This window comes from Schistocerca americana, chromosome 5 (genome assembly GCF_021461395.2).
Source record: "Schistocerca americana isolate TAMUIC-IGC-003095 chromosome 5, iqSchAmer2.1, whole genome shotgun sequence".
In the NCBI taxonomy this organism is placed as follows: domain Eukaryota; kingdom Metazoa; phylum Arthropoda; class Insecta; order Orthoptera; family Acrididae; genus Schistocerca; species Schistocerca americana.
This window is the reverse complement of record NC_060123.1, coordinates 95186201-95207770: the sequence shown is the minus strand read 5'-3', so window position 1 is coordinate 95207770 and position 21570 is coordinate 95186201.

The following is a 21570-nucleotide window of genomic DNA, read 5'->3' as shown; positions in this document are numbered from 1 at the left end:
AACAGACTCTGATTTAATGGGTTTGGTTGTCAGCAAATAGCGTTGACAGTTGGACGGCATACTCTTGTAAAGGATACGTTCAGATCTGACGATGCTTCACGTTGAACAGAAAGTGGTCATTTCACCAAATTAATGCAATCAAGGCGAACATTAAAAGGTCTATATTTCAAGACACAAAATTCACACCAAATGTGAAATACGTTGACAGTTTTTGGAGCGGAGGCGGAAGGGGAGGCAGTATGACAACCATTGAATAACTGAACGAGTAGCAAAGAACTATTTGTTTCGGCATCACCTAAAAGAAGTGGATGTAATTTCCATGAGCTTACCAGCGATGTGTTTTTCGTGTGGTGAAATGTAATCTCTGTTCCATGTATACAGAGATAACACAGTACAGGCGAAAGTACATAACATGACTTGTCGAAAATACATATCACATAGCGAGTACGAGAACACAAGGGGAAGTTTCTCAATTTATTAAGTGGCAAAACAACCAAGTCCACGCACAATATGTGAATGCCATTCAAGTATATTTATATCTAGTGCTTGAACTTGGAAAGCCTACACGTCTCACATTACATACATTTAATTGTTGTATCTATCTAAGCAGGTTCGTCAGATGAAAAAATGAACCCAAATTAATTTTCATATTTTGTTACAATTTCTGTATTGCACACATATGCACGTGTTACCAACAACATTTAATTACCTAAGATGAGATAGTTGTTTGCTTCCGTAGACAAGTGCGTAGTTAGTTTCTTTTTTGAAACTGCAGAAAATAATACCGGTAAGTTATTTTAATTATTATGTTTTTCGGTTTTATTTTCGCTCTTTAATCGAATATACCTGATTATAGGTTACATTCTTATACGATTTACATTTCTGTAAGAAAATTATTCAAGAAGTCGATGAAGACAGAAACATTATCTTTCGGAATGGTGTGTACTTTCATTAACATAATTCAGCTACACGTTCTAAAAGAACAAAAGAAATTATTGCGCGTAAAACATGTTAGACTTCGGATTTATTTATAGTTCTATATTTGGATTTATTTATAGGTCTATATTTGGAGCAATACTCTCGTCAGTACAGAGATTGAATAATGATGTACTGGCGTTCTCTCCTTATTTCATGTTTCGCTCGGTAACAAATGAATATTGCTTTCTCCTTGGGGAATTCAGAGATGCAGCATAAAGAATAGGTTGTTTACTTCCTGCAGTCACAATGTTTTCAGTACTTCAGCGGTGAATGTCCTGCAGCTTTACATCTCTCTCTCTATGCGAGGTGGCGTTCAAGTTCAGACGCTACACGTACATATATTGAGGAGTATCATGGATAAAATAATCACCCAGTCATTCTGATCTAGAATTTTCAGTCATTCGCCTTATACTCCGGCTTATGATATGCTGCCATTAATAAGGAATCTCTCTTCCTTTCCTCTCAGCTGTAGTAAATTCCTCAGCAATCACCCACACTTAGCAGTGATTGGTGCCCAGACCGGGGACTGGCGTTCGCACAGAATTGGAGTATTTAATTTTCGAGTTTCTGACCATTCAGAGGAAGGCTGTGTACCATCACACTTTTTCAGTTAACTCCAAGTTTTCCCCTTTTTGCTTCATTGTCCAAGACGAATGAAATAGATGTTTCGGACACCGCGTTTCTGTCGAGAACATGTATGATTTTTAATTTTTGTGTTTTTTTTTTTAATATCATTTGCACTTTCCCGGTGCTGATATAACGTAATAGTGGGCGTACTGTAGTAATTGATGTGGTGGTAGACGATTCCAGATCAGGTGGTGAAACAGACTTGGTTGGTTCGGATGACAGAAGTGACGTCGTACAATTGTTCACAACCAGACTGTGTTCTTTGCTCCGGAGTCAAATCCAAAATACTTCTGGAGTGACAGTAGGAGGCACTGGTGACAGCCATTTGTCAGTGTAAGGGGGAACTCAAAATTGGCGTTCTGTTTGGTGGTTCTAGAAAGCACTGGCTTATGTAAAAGTACCGGGTTTCATCTCGTATCCTGCTTTTTAATTTCCATATTCATAATAAAAACGTACAAAGCTGCTCTCACCACAGTCACTGACTTTTCACCCATTTAAGAGACAATGATAAATAATCTCTGTTAAGACCTGACCCAGAAAAGCCACTAATAAATTACCGTAATAGCCTCGAAGGCACATTTTTGAGTGTTAAGTGTTACTTTCTATTCCACGTAGAGCTGCAAACCTTGACGGATGAGAGTATCAACCAAATAACTTGAAAGTGTGAATATATTGAGTTTCTCACATAACATGGATAATTTTCACATACACCGTTCAAACTATTGAAATTAAGTTTTTGGTAAGTGTCACTATGCACATGGAATGAGTATTTCGCTCCATGGCTGAACAACTAAAGTATATTTGTTTTGTACCAGTACACGGAAGGAACCATAGTATTTGTAAATGGAGCAATGCACCGGAAAACGTACTATTTTTGGCCGATCTGTACAACACCAACACAACACTCTCCTTTTTTTTAACACGTTAACACTGAAACGCATTCAAAAGCTGAGAATCCACCACTGGGCACAAAATCTAGCACGCTGGTGCACCACAAGGGAAGTCCTTCCAAAATACTCGATACTTCCAAATAATCCTTATCATAAAAAGGTCTATAGTAGAAAATGAGCGGCGGTCAGTACCTGGTGTGATGTCTCAGGCGATTGCCAGAGTGGCCAAGGCAGGCGGATCTCTTACCTGAAACAGAAACAGATTTTGTGTCATTAACATTATTATTAATTGGAAAAGAGTAATTATGATTCAATAAAAGAGAACAATGCAATTATTAAGAAAGTCTATTTATTACTCTTCTCTAGTAGTTACATTTTACTCATAATTGTTTATTCGTAATTTTTTGCTAGTGCAATGTGTAGGAGAGTAGAGGCAAATCACAGTAAAAAAAATTTGCTGCTAGACCTGCATTTTAGCTTCAGGAAAGGGGTAGCGACAGAAAATGCAGTTTATTCTTTTCTGTGTGTTTAGCAAATGCATTCTCTCGTATGGACCATACAATACTTGTGCATAAGTTGGAACTTAATAGTATTGTCACGTAGAAGAAGGTGTAATTAGATGAATGAATAACACAAACTTCACTTAACGAAGGTTTATTCAGTACTTGCGCATACAAGAGCGCGGAGTGAACTGTTCCCGGCCAGAACACATATGTTATATATAAAATTGCAGAAAATTCCAGTACAATGACTCTTGACATTTGTGGATACTTCTAGAATGTACTCGAACCGAATATAGAAATTACAATTCTATAGTTCAGAGGAGTTTTGAACTCACGAGCCTCCATGCAATAGTCTACTATCATAACCACGGCGACTGTGCTATTCACCTTCTTCTGCGACTTTGCTCCCTCGTTAAGGGAACAGCGCCTCGGTGTTACATCCTCCTAGTCAGGGAACGAGTCCTCGGTCCTGCATACTCCGACTCCCGATGACTGATGCTCGCCGTGGTGGTGATCTTCTTAGAACTTCCTTTGCCGCTATGCTCTTCGCCACCTTTCCGCTTATTGCCTGTCGCTGGAGCCTCGAATTTACCCTGGGTTGCAGGATTCTTATAGGGCTTCATTCGAAGGACGTGGACCGTATCTCTGATCTTTCGTCGTCGGGATCGAAATCTTCAACTTCATAAGTAACATCACACAACTGTCTTACAACCGCATAAGGCCTAAAGTAGCGCCTGAGGAGCTTCTCAGAGAGACCAACCTTCGGAACAGGAGTGAAGATCTAGACGAGGTCACCAGGTTGGTAGACAACAGGGCGGTGGCTCGCGTCATACCTTCGGCGATCATTTTCTTGAGCCTGCAGCGTGCGGAGTCGAGCTAACTGCCGAGCTTCCTGAGTTCTGGTTAACACCTGGCCGATGTAGTTGTCGTCCGCGTCATCAGGATGTAACGGAAACACAGTGTCCATCGTCGCCGTCGCCTCACGCCCATGCACCAGGAAAAACGGCGTAAATCCTGTGGTGTCTTGTTTGGCGGTGTAGTAGGCAAACGTCACGAAAGGTAGCACATCATCCCAGTTGCTCTGATCAACATTGACGAACATTCATATCATGTCGGCCAAGGTCTTATTAAGGCGTTCTGTAAGCCCGTTAGTTTGCGGATGGTAGGCAATCGTCATGTGATGAGTAATTTTGCACCGACGGTTTATCTCTGTCACAAGATTCGATTGTAAAACTTTCCCTCGATCCGTAAGTAACGACCTTAGGGCACCGTGTCTTAATACAACGTCTTCCACGATGAATTTGGCTACCTCGAATGCTTCGGCTGTTTTCACGGCTTTTGCAATGGCATAGCGTGTCAGATAATCAGTGCAAACAATAATCCATCTATTGCCACTAGCAGACGTTGGAAATCGTCCTAGGAAGTCAGTCCCAACACGGTGGAAAGGCGTTTCGGCTGGAGGAATTGGTATGTGATGTGTTGGCAGAAGAGCCAACACCGTGTTGCTAGAGGAGGCCGAAATGCACGCGTTTAAGCTCACGCAGACTGGCGTGAGGTCTGGAACAATTAAAGGAGCTGAGTCTAATAAATAAAGTACGAAGCTCTTTGAATACTTAACTTTAATCCACAATTGCCGAACATCGCTCTTGTTGATACATAATTACAATCTCAATATAAACTGGTAATGGCGCCTTGCTAGGTCGTAGCAAAAGACGTAGCTGAAGGCTATGCTAACTATCGTCTCGGCAAATGAGAGCGTAATTTGTCATTGATCCATCTCTGGCAAATTCTGCTGTACAACTGGGTCGAGTGCTAGGACATCTCTCTAGACCTGCCGTGTGGCGGCGCTCGGTCTGCAATCACTGACAGTGGTGACACGCGGGTCCGACGTATACTAACGGACCGCGGCCGATTTAAAGGCTACCACCTAGCAAGTGTGGTGTCTGGCGGTGACACCACAGTATGAGTCGGCCAAGTGGCTTCTGAGGAATTGCCTTTCTTCTCTGGCACATTCGACAGTTCGACACACAGTGACGGACACTCCTAAATAAACCTGGCCAGAAAAAACACTTGCGGATCCTATCGTATGTCTTAATAAATCCTAAATGTCCAGCCTCAGGTGTGTGTTGGAATTTCCGTAGAAGATCTAAGCACATGTGTTTAGGAATCACTGGTAGTCACCTCTTTCCAAACGGATCAAAGTTTTTCTTGCAAAGTAATCCATTAACGACCTTAAATTGTCCTTTCACATCCACTGACCGATTTAAGGAAGCATAATTTGAGATATCTTGGCGTCCTTGTTCTGCTCAGCAGAGAGATCCTGGAGTGCAGCGAGACAGTCACTATCTTCATCAAAGTCTTGATGGTCCTGCACAGGGTCTCTTGAGAGACAGTCGGCATCTTGGTGTTTTCTTCAACTTTTGTACACTATGGTAATGTCATACTCTTGAAGACGTAGTGCCCACTTGGCGAGTCGTCCTGTTGGATCCTTAAGACCTGTCAACCAACAAAGTGAATGATGGTCTGTAACAACTCTGAATGGCCTTCCACAGAGATACTGTTGAAATTTGCACATGGCCCAGATCACAATAAGACATTCTCTTTCTGTAGGTAAGTAGTTTCTCTCGGCTTTTGTAAATGTCCTGGAAGCGTAGGCTATAACCTTCTCTTTTCCATCCGAAATTTGCACCAGAACAGCACCGATCCCATACCCACTGGCAACTGCGTGTAGTTCTGTAGGTGCTCTCTCATCATACAGACCAAGTACAGGGTCAGTCGTCAGAGCTTTCCGCAGCACATAGAACGAATTTTGTTGAGCACCACCCCACATAAATTCAGCAACAGCTTTTAATAACACTTGGCGTGGCCTGGCATTGATACAAAAGTCTTTGATAAAACGACGGTAGTAAGAACATAATCCGAGGAAGCTTCTCACATCTCTAATACTTTTAGGAATAGAAAATTTCGTTACAGATCTCACATGTTCTGGGCCTGGCCTCACACCTTCGTTTGACACAAGGTGTCCAAGTATTTTGATTTCTTTTGCTCCAAAGAGATACTTGAGATACTTTCTTGGATTAAGTTTCAGTCCCCCTTGTTGGGGGGCCCTCAGTCTTTTTATGTGTTCATCAATTGTCTCTGATAACACTATAATGTCATCTAAATAATAAAGACACATCGTCTACTTCAGGTGACTTAGAAGATTATCCATCATCCATTCAAAAGTTGCTGGTGCATTACACAAACCAAACGGCATTACCTTAAACTCATATGGCGATCAGGGATGATGAATGCAGTTTTCTCACGATCAGCATCATCTACTTCGATTTGCTAATATCCCAAGTACATGTACATGGTTGAGAAAACTTTAACCCCCTTCAGACAATATAGCGTATCATCAATTCGTGGAAGAGGGTAAACGTCCTTTTTAGTTATCTTATTAAGCTTCCTGTAATCAACACAAAAGCGCCGACTGCCATCCTTCTTCCTGACAAGAAACACAAGTGACGACCATGGGCTCTGCGAAGGCTGAATGATGTCATTCTTAATCATTTTCTCTGCCTCGCAGCGAATTATTCGACGTTCCGTTGCTGCCACACAGTATGCTCTCTGGCGTATTGGTTGAAGGTTTCCAGTGCTAATCCACTGCTTCACTGTCGATTTGTCTAATTTGCTCTTCACCTGTGGATTGAAGCATTCCGAGAACTCTTGAAGAATGGCAAGTAGCTTCTTCTGTTGTTCCTTAGTGAGTTCTGGTGATAGTCAGGCTAGAAGATCTTGTCTTGTTGCTGTACCGCTAATTTCGCCCACAGACATCGGAGGTTTCTATGACGCTCAGCTGTTCTGCAATTAGCGGCTCAGCGTTTGCTACGCACATGCGTCTTGGAACGATCTGCGGTTCTCGGCGACAGTTAACTATCAACAATTCACCGAATCCGTTCTTAAACGAGACGACAGAGGCTGGGATGACCAAGTTATTCTTCAGTGGTATGCTTCTCTTACATTCCACTACAAGATCCATGGGTTGATGCATGGCATGACACATGACAGTTACCTTTCTAACGCTGAATGCAGGAATGATCACTTCATCCAGCGCACATAGTCTCCACACACTCGGATGCGCATCTTCCTGTCCACAGTATCTCATCTCGTCTAGCATAATCTTCGAGCGACCACAATCTATAATTGCCTGAGAAGCTTTCAAAAAATCCCATCCGAGAATGACGTCATGACTACACTCTTGTAAGACGATGAATTCGAAGGGCTGTGTATGGCCACTTATACCCACACGAATGACACATCTTCCTGTAGATTTTACATATTTCCCATTAGCCATCTTTAGCAGAGATGTTTTGCTGTCGACGAATACGGTTTTCAGCAACTGTCGACGGTACTTCTCCGAAATGACTGAATATGGTGCTCCAGAGCCCACAAGAGCTTGGGCTGGTAGGCCATACATGAGGATATCGACGTAGTTTCCTATTATTTTTGTTGTGATCGACTGCGGAAAATTTTTCTATTCGGCACCCTCACCTCCAAGGAAGGTCGCACCCTTTAGTTTTCCAGGTCGCGGTGGCTACGTGATAGGCTGGAGCTTCTAAACGGCGATGGAGACCTTGATCGGCGTGTTGGGGACGGCTAGCTTGCGGCAATGGTGACCTACGTCGTTCTGCACCCACATCTTCTTGTTCATCTTCGTCGTCCCGGAGTTGGCGTCGGCCAAGATCAGTCTGCTGTCTTCTGGCGCGGGCGTCATCAAATATCCGCCGCCTTCTCGACAATAGCGCACCACATGTCCCGGTCGTCCGCGGTGGAAACGTACTGTTTGGTTATCCTGGCTCCTCCGGACGTCAGTCTTCCTTGGTGCCCAAACAGGTTCCGCATGCGGCATTGTAGGAACGTAACTTTGCTTGGGTCTCGTCTTTTTCACCGTTTTAAAGGGAAATGAAGAACGAGAGATTGGGTTCAATGTCTGTTCCTCTTCCTCCCCTATGACCTCTTGAAGCGTCTCGGTTTTTTGCTCGCCGTGCAATCCAAGTGCCTTCTGAACTTCCTCTCTCACTATCTGACGAAGAACACATGTGAAATCAGTTTATCCCTCCATCACAGACATCGATAGGACGTTTGGAAGCCGTTCAAACTTCTTGCGTGTAATTCTTTTTTTATGCACTGTCTCGATACACTGGCACCATTTTATGAAGTCGTCTGCTGTCGAAACCTCCTTCAGGAGTAGGGCTTGATACATGTCTTCAGCAACACCCTTCATGAGATGTGCAACCTTTTCTTCCTCCTTCATTCTAGGATCCACTATTTTACACAGCTCCAAGACGTCTTGAATGTAGGATGCTGTAGTTTCTCCTGCACGCTGTACCCTGCACTTTAAATTATCTTAAGCCTTGCACTTCTGTCGTTGTGTGTCGCCGAAATACTTGCGTACTTCCACCTGGAATACTCCCCAGATTGTGAAATTCTCCTCGTTGTTCTCATACCATTGTTTGGCAGTGCCCTCCAAGTAGAAAAATACGTTAGCCAAACACACGGTGTCATCCCATTTGTTAAATTTGGCTATACGCTCATATACCTTCAGCCACTTCTTTGGATCTTGTCCATCGTCACCAGGGAACCCGGAAGGATGTCTCATATGGTGGCACACAGTTGCGTCATCGTAACGTCCTCTTCTTCTTCTGTCTCCGACAGATTGCGATCTGTTGAATATGGCCCGTACTCAGGTTTCTCGCCACGTAAACGGCGGCTGTGTCGTGGCCTGATGGGATCCACTGTGTCGTCGATAATGTGCGCTGTCACAAATCCAATACCCAGCGTCTCCACCAGGATAATGTCACGTAGAAGAAGGTGTAGTTAGATGAATGACGAACACTAACTCCACTTAACGAAGGTTTATTCAGCACTTGCACATGCAAGAGCGCGGAGCAAACTGCCTCCGGCCAGAACACAGTTACAGAACATTCCAGTGCAATGATTCTTGACATTTGTGGCTACTTCTAGAATGTACTCGAACCGATATAGAAATTAAAATTTTACAGTTCTTTTTTTTGTAACCATATATATTTATTTAAATTATTAACAACGATACATTTAAAAAACATTTCTTTCTATTAACCTATAATATTCTTTGATTTGGTTAACATTGCTGTCGTTTTATAGGTTTCCGTTTGTATCTTCTTTTCTTTTTTCTCCAATTGTTGTTCCTTGAACACTTTTACATGGCGATTTGTCGGCCTTTTTTGGGGTAAAACATTGCAGGACAGGCATAATAATTTATATGTAGCATCGACACACTGATTTTGAGTTCAAAAATTTTTATGTCGTGCACTTGTGATGCCACAGGCGCATTGTGGAAGCTGGTTTGAGCTCTTCCTCTAGTTAGCATTGTTAGGTGGGACGGTATGTGGGAAAACATCAGCATGACAGATGGAGCAGAAGTGGAAGAAAACTTTTTTACGTATGCGACAGATTATACATAATTGAAGAAAAAAAGAAATATTATGTCATATTATATAAGAAAAGCAGAGAGGAAAGTGTGAGTAAACAATATAAATGTTATGGGGCACATAGTAAAGGAAATCATTCGTGAGTAGTTGGCACTTTTCACTAGTAATGCTTGTATCCTAGACAATGTAGTACAAATAATGAAAAAAAAGCACTCTTAGTACTACTGGGCATAGTTTTGACACTGATTTGCCTGTGAACATGACAGAGGTTTAGTGAGAAGCACTTGGTATACCTATTTCACTAAGAAGAAACACGTTAGAATATTATACTTCACTATTCGAGGCGAGAGGAGAAAACACTATCCTTTATGTTGCACTTATTCACTATCACTGCACCCATTGTTCTTGTGGTTAGTGTGGTGAGGTGGCTGGTGGCGTTGTTGAGGGTCACAGGCTGGGGAGGACTCTGGCGATTGCTGTCTGCAGTGGAATCTGAAGGAAGTTTTTGAAGTTCTCGTGGTATCACCCGTGCTGCTGGGCTGTCTTGTTCTCCTCCCAGAGGTCCATCAGGAAGGCCAGCTGGTCGGTCTGCCTCCGCGCTACGATGGCGTGTGCTGTCATGCTGAAGATCCAGAGAGTCGCCAGTCGCTTGGGCCGTGGAAATGGGTTGCAGTCTGGGTCGGTGATTGCTTCCACTGTGATGCTTCCCGGCGCCGTTCTGTTGATGTGGGCCACCATCTGCTGGCACGCTTCCCATATGTGGGTGGCCTTCCCGCAGGTGAAACGGTGCTCGAGGGTGTCGGTCTTGGCACATACCTCACACTTGTCACTTGCGATGAGTTTTATCTCTGCCATTTGTAACAGAACTGAAATGATGGTGGGCTGACAGTAATTTGGAGCCTGCGCGTCGGAAACGGGCGCGCTGGTGTGAGACTGCCAGGGAGTGCACCCTGATGCCATCTGTTGGCGAAACTGGGAATTAGCGCTACCTGTCAGACAATGCACTAAGCTCTTGGAGTCAAATGTATTCTTTTTCTTGGTAATTATAAGTTATTACTGTATAATTTAATGTTGTAAAGCGCTAGCAGTAAATCATTATGACTGGTATGAACTCCAGGGTAATAAATATAAATATTCTTAAATACTAAATGATTTCGGTAGAAAGGTGGTAGGGGAACGCCCCCACTCTTGGTGATACGAGCGTAGCTAGTGGTAGCTGGAGACACAGGGACTGAACAATGAAATGGCCTGGGGAGTGTTGACGTGATCGGACATGCGTAACTGTGCTCATGCAAAAGTGATTGTGCAACAGCGAAGAGGCGAATATCGTCGCCGTTTGTGGAGTAGAACGCGACGAATGGTTGTCGAAGCCGTCTCTATGCCACTGGGGCTGATTGTAAGAGTTCCTGCGCCCAGATTTTATGGCGGACGTGCAGTAGCTTATAAGAGTGCTACAGCTCGTAGTTCCAGCCACCATTAAGGGCATGAGGCGTGAAGAGCTGCGTTAGCCACATGCATCTCACCACCAGCACCGACACGTCTACCCAAGGCAAGACTGCTTGCAATTGTTAAGTCGAACTTTGTATACATGTAAAAGGAGAATACCAGTTTTCTTTTATGCAAGTGCAGAGGACAGAATATAGTAATGAGTAAAATTACGACGCATGTTGCTCATTGTAAAGTGTAGTAACCTCAAACATAGTATAGTGAATCAGACTGAGGCCACCATCGCCTCTTTCATTTACAATTCTTTTGGTTGTAGAATACTTTAGCGTATAAGAATGTTGAAAAGAGCAATGGTCACACCAGAATGAGTCGCCTATTTATATTTACTTAAAATTTTCTGAGTAACCTTTCAAGTAAAGTCACTTAACTAATTCTATATCAATTGTCCAAAGAGTAATATTCAAAATCATTAAATAAGTTGAAGGATAGAATTTTGTTAACCTAAGTTGTTAACCTAAGTTGCCAACTCACAGAAATTGAGAGAGTATTTGCTTTGTAGAATCACCTAGAATGATCAGAAATAGTAATATTCAGAATTAAGTTTAAATTCAACTCAAGCCGTTTCACTTTGAAACGAGCCAAAAAATTGATTTATTCTTTTGCTCCTTCAGAGCTGGCGACCGTAGTTATAAGTATTTTCAGGAGGATTCGACGGTAAGTCTGCTGCTCTCTTCGTGGTGATAGGATTATCCACTGCTGCTAGCAGTGGTGATTGGATACATAAGCTCACTACCAAGTTAAGTGGATCAGGTAGGCAGTGTTACCGTGTGAACAGTAGGGCACTGTATGCCGTGGATCGAACCCGTTCAATCATCACAGCTCTTTGGGAAATAGTCCGGTTAGGAGTGTACTAATCATTAGGTAAATACTGGCGAGTAACGGTCAAAAATGTATACGCAAGTGAATTTAGCAAGGTCCATGTAGCACCTAGTTAATGTGGTGCAATGGCGAGGGTAAGAGTGGAGTAAAAGTGAGCTGAGCTTGTGGCAGCTGTGCTGTATTCAAAGATTAACAACGTGAATTCACTACTACCTCTTACCATTAGGACTGAACTATTTACGGTTAAAATACGTAGCAGTAAGCGCAAAGGCGTGACAGCTACAAGTCCGTATTGGATTTATACATACGGAATTAGGAAGCGGGTCATTCCGTCAGTGGAGGGGGTTAAAACAACCGAGTCAGTTGAGAACATACCCCATTTACTGATGGAAAGATTCGGCGGTTCGGTCGCACAGTCTTTGGTTGATTGGTACCGTTCTGTTAACTATTTTGTACCACGTCTCCTTTGCATGTTTAGGCATCAAGGTTTATGAGACCTTTTCCCATATTTGTTTCCAATTGTATTGCGGGAGCTTGTTTTCAGTTTTGTTTTTTGGCGGCTTCCCCCTGAGGGTCCAGTATATTCTCTTGTCTGTTCCGTGGCCGGGGTTCATCACGGTGTCCAGAGCGTAACTTTTGTTGACGTAGTGCAGCCTGACGTGTCGCATTCTGAAGGGAATGTGCCTCGTGTCGACCGGCGCTTCTTGTGATGCGGGCTTGTATCCTGCAATCATCTTGGCTGTGACGCTGTCAGGGTTTTTGTCCTGGATGGCGAGCGTTCGTTTTAGTAGAAGTGCTGCACATTTGGTCTTTATATCAACTAGACCTAGTCCCCCTTCTGTCGTTGGCAGCGAGCACGTTGCTTGCGCCACTATGAGTATATTTCGACGCCACAGCAGGCAGTACACTGCGCTCGTAAGTGCTCGCGCAACTTCGGTCGTGATTCTTAAGATTTGCGCCACAGGATCGTCGTATTTATCAGGTCTCTTTTCTGGTGGATTGTTAGTTTCCGGTTCGCGTGCTGTCTGGAGAGACCTCTTATGGTGTGTAGCACGTCCCTCCAGTTGTATGCGGCCATTCTAAGGAGACAAGACTGTATAAATATTCGAAGAACGTTAAGGCTTTCTGCTATTTTGTACTACTGCCTGTCTGGTTTGAGTCGTTGATTCCCTATCGGCTGTAGCACTGTTTTTCTGGGGTTGTTTTGGGCGCCTGACGCTTTTTGGAATGTGTTCATAATGGTTTCTAGTATCCCAATATCTTCCTGATCTTCAGTAAAGATTCCTAGGTCGTCAGCGTAGGCTATACATGCTACTGCTTTGTCTCCTACGGAGAATCCTCTGATGTCATTTGTGAGTTTCCACCGCAGCGGGTCCAGTGCTACAGCAAAGAGAGCCATTGACAATGAACAGCCTTGCCTCACGGATCTGTCCAGTTTTATCTGTTTTGTTTTCCAGCTATTGATTACTGCTGTCGATCACGCAGTACTTAATATCTTCTTTTGACACTGTACCACACAAGCGGCTCTTAGTAAAATTGCGTGCTTATGGAATATCGTCTCAGTTATGTGACTGGATCTGTGATTTCCTCTCAGAGAGGTCACAGTTTGTAGTAATTGACGGATTGAGGGAAAGTCATCGAGTAAATCAGAAATTCAAATGGTTCAAATGGCTCTGAGCACTATGGGACTTAACATCTGAGGTCATCAGTCCCCTAGAACGTAGAACTACTTAAACCTAACTAGCCTAAGGGCATAACACACAGCCATGCCCAAGGCAGGATTCGAACCTGCGACCGTAGCTGTCACGCGGTTCCAGACTGAAGTGCCTAGAACCGCTCGGCCACACCGGCCGGCTCCAAATCAGAAGTGATTTCAGCCGTTCGCCAAGGTAGTGTTATAGGCCCTTTGCTGTTCCTCATCTATATAACGATTTGGCAGACAATATGAGCAGCCGTCTTCGGTTGTTTGCAGATGACGCTGTCGTTTATCGACTAATAAAGTCATCAGAAGATCAAAACAAATTGCAAAACGAATTAGAAGAAATATCGGAATGGTGCGAAAAATGGCAGTTGACCTTAAATAACGAAAAGTGTGAGGTCATCCACATGAGTGCTAAAAGGAACTCGTTAAACTTCGGTTACACGATAAATCAGTCTAATCTAAAAGCCGTAAATTCAAATAAATACCTAGATATTACAATTATGAACAACTTAAATTGGAAGGAACACACAGAAACTGTTGTGGGGAAGGCTAACCAAAGACTGCGTTTTATTGGCAGGACACTTAGAAAATGAAACAGACCTACTAAGGAGACTGCCTACACTATGCTTGTCCGTCCTCTTTTAGAATACTGCTGCGCGGTGTGGGATCCTTACCAGATAGGACTGACGAAGTACACCGAAAAGTTCAAAGAAAGGCAGCACGTTTTGTACTATCGCGAACTATGGGAGAGAGTGTCACAGAAATGATACAGGATTTGGGCTGGAAATCATTAAAAGAAAGGTGTTTTTCGATGAGGGTGAATCTTCTCATAAAATTCCAATCACCAACTTTCTCTTCCGAATGCGAAAATATTTCGTTGACACCGACTAGGGAGGAACGATCACCAAGATAAAATAAGGGAAATCAGAGCTCGTACGGAACGATAAAGGCGTTCATTCTTTCCGCGCGCTATGCGAGATTGGAATAATAGAGAATTGTGAAGGTGATTCGATCAACCCTCTGCCAGGCACTTAAATGTGATTTGCAGAGTATCCATGTAGATGTAGATGTCGATGTAGATGTAGATCCCGTCGAAGGCCTTGTTGAAGTCCACCGAAATTATGGCACCTGCGTTTGTGGTGGTGGCTGCCTGTGGTATTATGTCCCTGTAGGTGGATGTGACGTCAAATATATTTTTCCCTGGTACCGCACATGTTTGCCACGGACTGATGACTTTCCTCATCGCCGATTTCAGGTTGTTTGCGTTGCTTTTCCCTATTATTTTACAGTCGGTGTTGAGCGCAATCGGGCGAAACTCTTCAATGCGGCGGGTGGCTTTCTTCTTAGGGATCAGGGTTATGGTGCCTTTGGTCAGTCCAGGTGGAATTTCCGCCCCATCGAGTATCTCGTTCACCATATCCGTGAATTGCACTCCCAGCACGTCCCAACATGCGAGGCAGAATTCGAGCAGGATGCAGCTGGTGCCCGGTGCTCTTCCTCTGCCACTGGTCTTCATCGTTTCTTTGACGTCGTCCTCGTCGACATTTTCTGTCAGCTCCTGTCAGCACGCTCCTCGTCCTGCAAATGTTCCGCATTTAGCTTCCACGTACTTCTTGTGCCCATGGTCTTTTCTTCCTGGACATGCATGCTGCATTCGTAGCTGCAGTGGTCCGAAAAGATGACAGGATAGACTTCGACGTGCGCTACATTTTCAGTTGCTGCTCTGCTGACATATATGCGGTACAGTCTGCTTTTACCATTTTTGTGGTGGTATGTAAATTCGCTGTGCGTTGGATGGAGAAGGCGCCATGAATCTTCTACTTTCAGTTGTCGGATGAGTTCTTGCAGTTCTGGGCATAGGTTTGGTACGGGCATCTGGTCTTCAGCTGCGGCGACAAAGTTAAAATCTCCTCCAATGATGATGATGTTATTGTTCTGTATCAGCAGTTCCGCTATTTCTTCATTATACGAGGGTGAGTCAAATGAAAACCTTAAACATTTTTTAAAATATTATTTATTGTGCAGAAGTGGTACAAAGCTGTAACACTATTCAACATAATCTCCCCCATGCTCAATGCAAGTCCTCCAGCGCTTACAAAGAGCATACATTGCTTCAGAAAAGAATTCTTTAGGTAGTCCGAGCAACCACTCATGCACCGCGTGGCGTACCTCTTCATCAGAACGGAATTTTTTTCCTTCCATTGCGTCTTTGAGTGGTCCAGACATATGGAAATCACTTGGGGCAAGGTCTGGTGAGTATGGTGGATGAGGAAGACACTCAAAATGCAGGTCTGTGATTGTTGCAAATATTGTGCGGGCAGTGTGGGGCCTTGCATTGTCACGTTGCAAAAGGACACCTGCTGACAGCATTCCAAGTCGCTTTGATTTGTTTGCAGGCCGCAGATGAATTTTTAGGAGATCTGTGTATGATGCACTGGTGTCAGTGGTCCCTGTAGGCATGTAATGCTCCAAAATGACGCCTTTTTTGTCCCAAAAGAGAGTCAGCATAACCTTCCCTGCTGATGGTTTTGTTCGAAACTTCTTTGGTTTTGGTGATAAGGAATGGCGCCATTCCTTGCTCGCTCTCTTCGTTTCCGGTTGGTGGACGTGAACCCGGGTTTCGTCCCCAGTAACGATTCTTGCAAGGGAGCCATCAGCTTCTCCTTCAAAGCGCCGAAGAAGTTCTTCACAAGCATCAACACGTCGTTCTCTCATTTCAGGAGTCAGCTGCCGTGGCACCCATCTTGCAGACAGTTTGTGAAACTGGAGCACATCATGCACAATGTGATGTGCTGACCCATGACTAATTTGTAAACATGCTGCAATGTCATTCAGTTTAACTCGACGGTTTTCCTTCACTACGGCTTCAACTGCTGCAATGTTCCGTGGAGTCACAACTCGTTGTGCCTGACCTGAACGAGGAGCATTTTACACTGAAGTCACACCATTTGCGAACTTCCTACTCCATTCGTAGACTTGCTACTGTGACAAACATGCATCACCGTACTGAACCTTCATTCGTCGATGAATTTCAATAGCTTTGACATCTTCACTACGCAAAAACCGAATAACAGAAAGCTGTTCTTCCCTGGTGCAAGTCGCAAGTGGGGCGGCCATCTTTATACTGATACTGCGACGGTATGTGTGCATCTGCACTATGCTGCCACCTACAGGCCATTCTGCACGCTGTTTGTAGCACCCTTACCAACTTACAGGATAAGGGCGCGAAATTTCTATTTGTTACAGATTTAAGGTTTTCATTTGACTGACCCTCGTAGACGGTGCTTCTTGCTCGATTGTTGTCTGTACCAGACGGTACGTATATGTTGATAAACAGCGTCTCTTCTGTGTTTAACGCTTTTCCTCGGCCGCTTGACAACATTTTAGTCCCTCCAAAGTCGATCCCGGTCCGTACCATTGTTGCCGTACCGCATTGGGATTCTGGGTCTATGTTTGTGATTGTTTCATATCCTGGTATTTTTTTTTTATTTTCGTCGTAACCACTTCTTGCAATAGTGCAACGTCCGTTCTTCTCTGGCGTAGGAAGTCCGCGAGGGCTCGAATTTTTAATCGTGTGCTTATTTTATTTATGTTAACCGTGGCAACTTTATAGTTTGTATATGTCTGCCTGCTCATTCAGTTTATCAGTCCATGCTGTAGTCCGTGTCCATGTGGACATCTTTTTGGCTATTTTCTCTTCGGTCTTGTGACGAGTTGTAGCTGCCTCTTTTCTCGTTTTTCTTTGCGGATTTGTTTACCATTTTCGTCGTTTGTATCTGTTCGTCGTCTGTATTTTGTTGTTTTTTCGGTTTGTCACTGCTTCCCCTGGTGGAGGACTTTGCAGTGACATCGTCGTTTTGGTTGAGCTTTGACACCTTTCTCAGATGGTTACTCTTCTCCTTTATCCACTGCTCGCGCGTCTACTCTACGGTTGGTACGGCGCTCCCATCCGGGACATCGTCGCGTCGATTTGCGTATTTTTGGTCCCCTGCTTCTGTTGCAGTTCCTCCTGTACCAGTTGTTGTGGCTGCTCCACCTCGTCCGAACTGGCGTTGTCAATCTGCCTTTTATCTGCGTTGATTTCCGGCTGGCCCATAGCGGCGACCGGTTCACCCTTGCTCGAGGCGGAGAGGGAGGGGGAGGGCCGCGCGGCCGCAGCTGTGTCGAGTTTTGAACCCACGACCCTCCATCCAACAGTCTAGCATCATAACCACTATACCATAGTGACCGTGATACTGAGCTTCTTCTGCCACAGTGTCATGGAAATGGTTCAGCTCATGTTTGGATAGTAGGTAATACACAATTGTCCACCGGTGTCAACACAGAGGGAAGGGGTCTAGATCTGAACTGGTGTCTTGTAAAGCAGAGGGTCCCACAGGATTCTGTTTTGGGTCCGCTGCTTTTTTGCTGACGTCAGTGACACGGCACCAGATGTCACAAGCCATTCAAAAATTTTTCTTTTTGCAGACGACTCTGGTGTTATTCAAACAACTTACGGAATGCAACTGGGTGATGATGTCGGCAAACGACAACTAGTGCTATTGTGAAAGACAGGGGACATAACATAAGTGATGTAGCTAACATGGCAGTCGGCAATATAAACATTGTGCTTTTACAACACAGATTAACGTTTAACTGCAACGCAAGAAAATAAAACACAATGCATAGAGTTTCCTACACTGAACTCTCGTAAAAGCGATATTTCATTGTTCCATATTGGTTAAACAGTCAGTGAAGTGGACAGTTCTAAATTATTAGGAATGAGGTTGGAGGGAAGACTTTCTTGGAAGTTTCACGTCAAGGTCTTGTGCAGAAACTGAATGCTATCTTCAGTACAAGAATGATCTTCGCTGTCTCTGATACTGACACACGACGGTTTATTCCTTTTTCTTAACTTCACTCAGTTGAGGTGTTACGTTTAGAGATAGCTATGTGCACGCACCCAGACCATTCTTATTTCAGAACAGGGCGCTCACATTGACCCTGTAGCGTCCGTTCATGAACTTGGTGTAGGTCGTTGTTCGGGTGTCTTGGAGTTCTGCCTCTGTCGTTCATGTAGATGCATCCCATCACGGGTTTTCCAGTTGACAATATTGACTCATTCAGAGGAAACTGCAACATTGAAAAAATTAACTGATTGATAAGAGACAAGTATTTAAAGCTAAGTTGGAAGGTTTTCTAGTGGCACACTACTTCCGTTCTGCACAGAAATTACTCGTAGTAGTTGAGAACTTATCTCTGCATTGTGTTATCTATTCGCGTGATCTCTCAAATTTTTCCCCTGTTATCAATTATTTCGTTCATAAATTTTCTAATCAACGATCTGTATACTACACGCTGACTCGTTCCACGACTGAGCAGCTATTGCTCACACGGTGTCACGGGACCTAACATAGGAAAAAAGTAATTAAAAAAATTGAAACTGTCATTGATATTAGTCATAGTGATGTAATTCCTCTGGTTTCTGCGTGTTTTTTATGATTTCAAAATATTACTTTATGACCTGAATTTGGTGGTAGGTCGAACCATTACTTCGTTACACTATCATACATAAATTACCGGCATAATTAAAATGTATATATGTTGTTAAGTGTGATGACTTATTTTGGCATACTTGTAGAATGCTTCGAGTATTTAAAACCAAACATGGCACTATTGTATCTTGCTGTCCGGAGAAGAATTCTTTGGAGATAAGATTCTTCAACAGCTCCTAATAAACGGAGTGGGGTGGGTGGGGGGCGCCATATACAAAATATCGAACAAGACTGGTGTTGGGGCCAAATCGGTAATTTTTGGTTTAGTCAGGGTTATTATGGCTATCCTTAAGACATTTTAACTGTGAGGGTCGCGATGGAGAAAGGAGTGGCATATAAAACCAATCATAAACGACCAACATCAATGCCAGAGTAAGGGGTTTAGTGGGCGTTTGGTGAATGTAACAGTCCTTATGACATCTGACTCCAACTTTAATCAAATAGCTGAAACCACTGAAAATTTTTGGAAACATTTTGCAACGACTTTGTGTTCTGAGAACACACTCGTCTTCCTACACAGATACATCTGCCTGTTTATTTACAGTTGCGAGGGGCGCGAGAAAGTAGCTGCTATAGTGAGGTGCCGTACATTGCTGTCCACGCATTTCATCGTTATGTTAGGACTAGTTTGTTGGAGCCAACATATCACTTGTTGATTTTCAAATTCAATGTTGACTCAAAAGAATTAAATTTATATACAAGGTGAATCCGAATTCCATCGACAAAATTAAGGAACTGGTTCAGGGACATTTTATGAGCATTTTCCAATAGCGCACCAGTCATTTCCGGTGGCTCGTTACAGAGCTGCTTTGTTTTTTTTTTTCTGTGAAAATACTTCGCAACAGTGAAAAAGCCTGTAATGAGCAAACAGTAAAACCTGCAACGCACATCACAAAGTAACACAACTAGCAACTAGTCTCAGACGAAAACCGTACACTTTTGTTATAGTGTGTTCACTCTGTCGTGTCAGTTTATAGTCCAGGACGTAAGAAATGCAAAACTGTTCATATACAGGAAACGTTCGAATTGTCGCTCGCCATAATCGCTGCAGACTGAAAAGCGACGCATCATCCAGTGTCTCACACGTTTAAGAATCTCAGGAGTTTGGTGTGTCACTTCCGCGGCTCCGACAATCCTATCAACCAGCTCCATGTGGGTGTCGAACTGTGTCCTGCGCAAACTGGCCCCCTCACAAGCCTGCTGAAGCAGAAGTCTGTTTGTGTAATGTTTGGTGACCGAGCTGGCCATCAAACAGAATCGCCGCTACCAGTCTATTGTCATCCAATCTGTACTACAGTGCGGCTCGTAGCATGGAGTGCAAAGTGTGCCGGCGCCCCGTCATGTTGAAACCACGTGAGCTGACGAATTACCAGTGGCACATGTTCTAGGGACTATGGGAGGGCACGATGAAGGAAAGTTTTGCACACGACTCTGTTTAGTTTCTGCGTATATGTTACCTCCTCTCTCCTTATTTTTGTACAAAGTTACCGTTAATAAGTTGTGTTATTATTAAAACAATAAAAAGAGTCAGCTAAATTTACAGAGAAGGATCCAAGGCTCCCCCATGGTGTCACTATTTATTTACCCCCAGGACACATTTCGAGGAATTGCACCCCAATCTTCAGGTGGATCAGTAAATTACATTTTTGCTTGCTGGATGTAGCCAGTTGTCTGTTTTGAGTTTCGTTTAGCTACAAATAAGGTGTAATGAGAACTTGTTAACGTAATATGGCACTAGGGCTACAAATTTTAAACAATAATAAAGTTCTTGCAGTATGTTCTAGCTGGAGGAGAACTGAGGGTGACAATAAATATAAATTTTAATATGTATATGTCACACAAACACGAACCAGCAACATAAAGAGCTCAGAGACAGTACAGAACTAGAGATACAGTGCCCTGTAAGTCGAAGAGCATTCATTACTAGGTTAAATCGCGAAACAAAAATAAAGATACGTACAAATTATCTAACAGACTACCACACAACATACAATCCAACATAGATAGTCCTCAAACTGGGGCCTTACAAAATGTTGTTGTGGTCTTCAGTCCAGAGACTGGTTTGATGCAGCTCTCCACGCTACTCTATCCTGAGCAAGCTTCTTCATCTCCAAGTAAATACTGCAACCTACAGCTTTTTGAACTTGCTTAGTGTATTCACCTCTTGGTCTCCCTCTACAGTTTTTACCCTCCACGGGGTCCTTCAGTATTAAATTGCTGATCCCTTGATGCCTCAGAACGTGTCCTACCAACCGATCCCTTCTTCTAGTCAAATTGTGCCACAAACTCCTCCCCAATTCTGTTTAGTACCTCCTCGTTAGTTACAGGATCTACCCATATAATCTAAGGCATTCTTCTGTAGCACCATATTTCGAAAGCTTCTATTCTCTTCTTGTCTAAAATATTTATCGTCCATGTTTGACTTCCATACAAATACTTTCCTGACACTTAAATCTAAACTCAATGCTAAAAATCTCTATTTTTCAGAAACGCTTCTATTGCCATCGCCAGCCTGCACTTTATATCCTCCCTACTTCGGCCATTATCATCTACTACTTT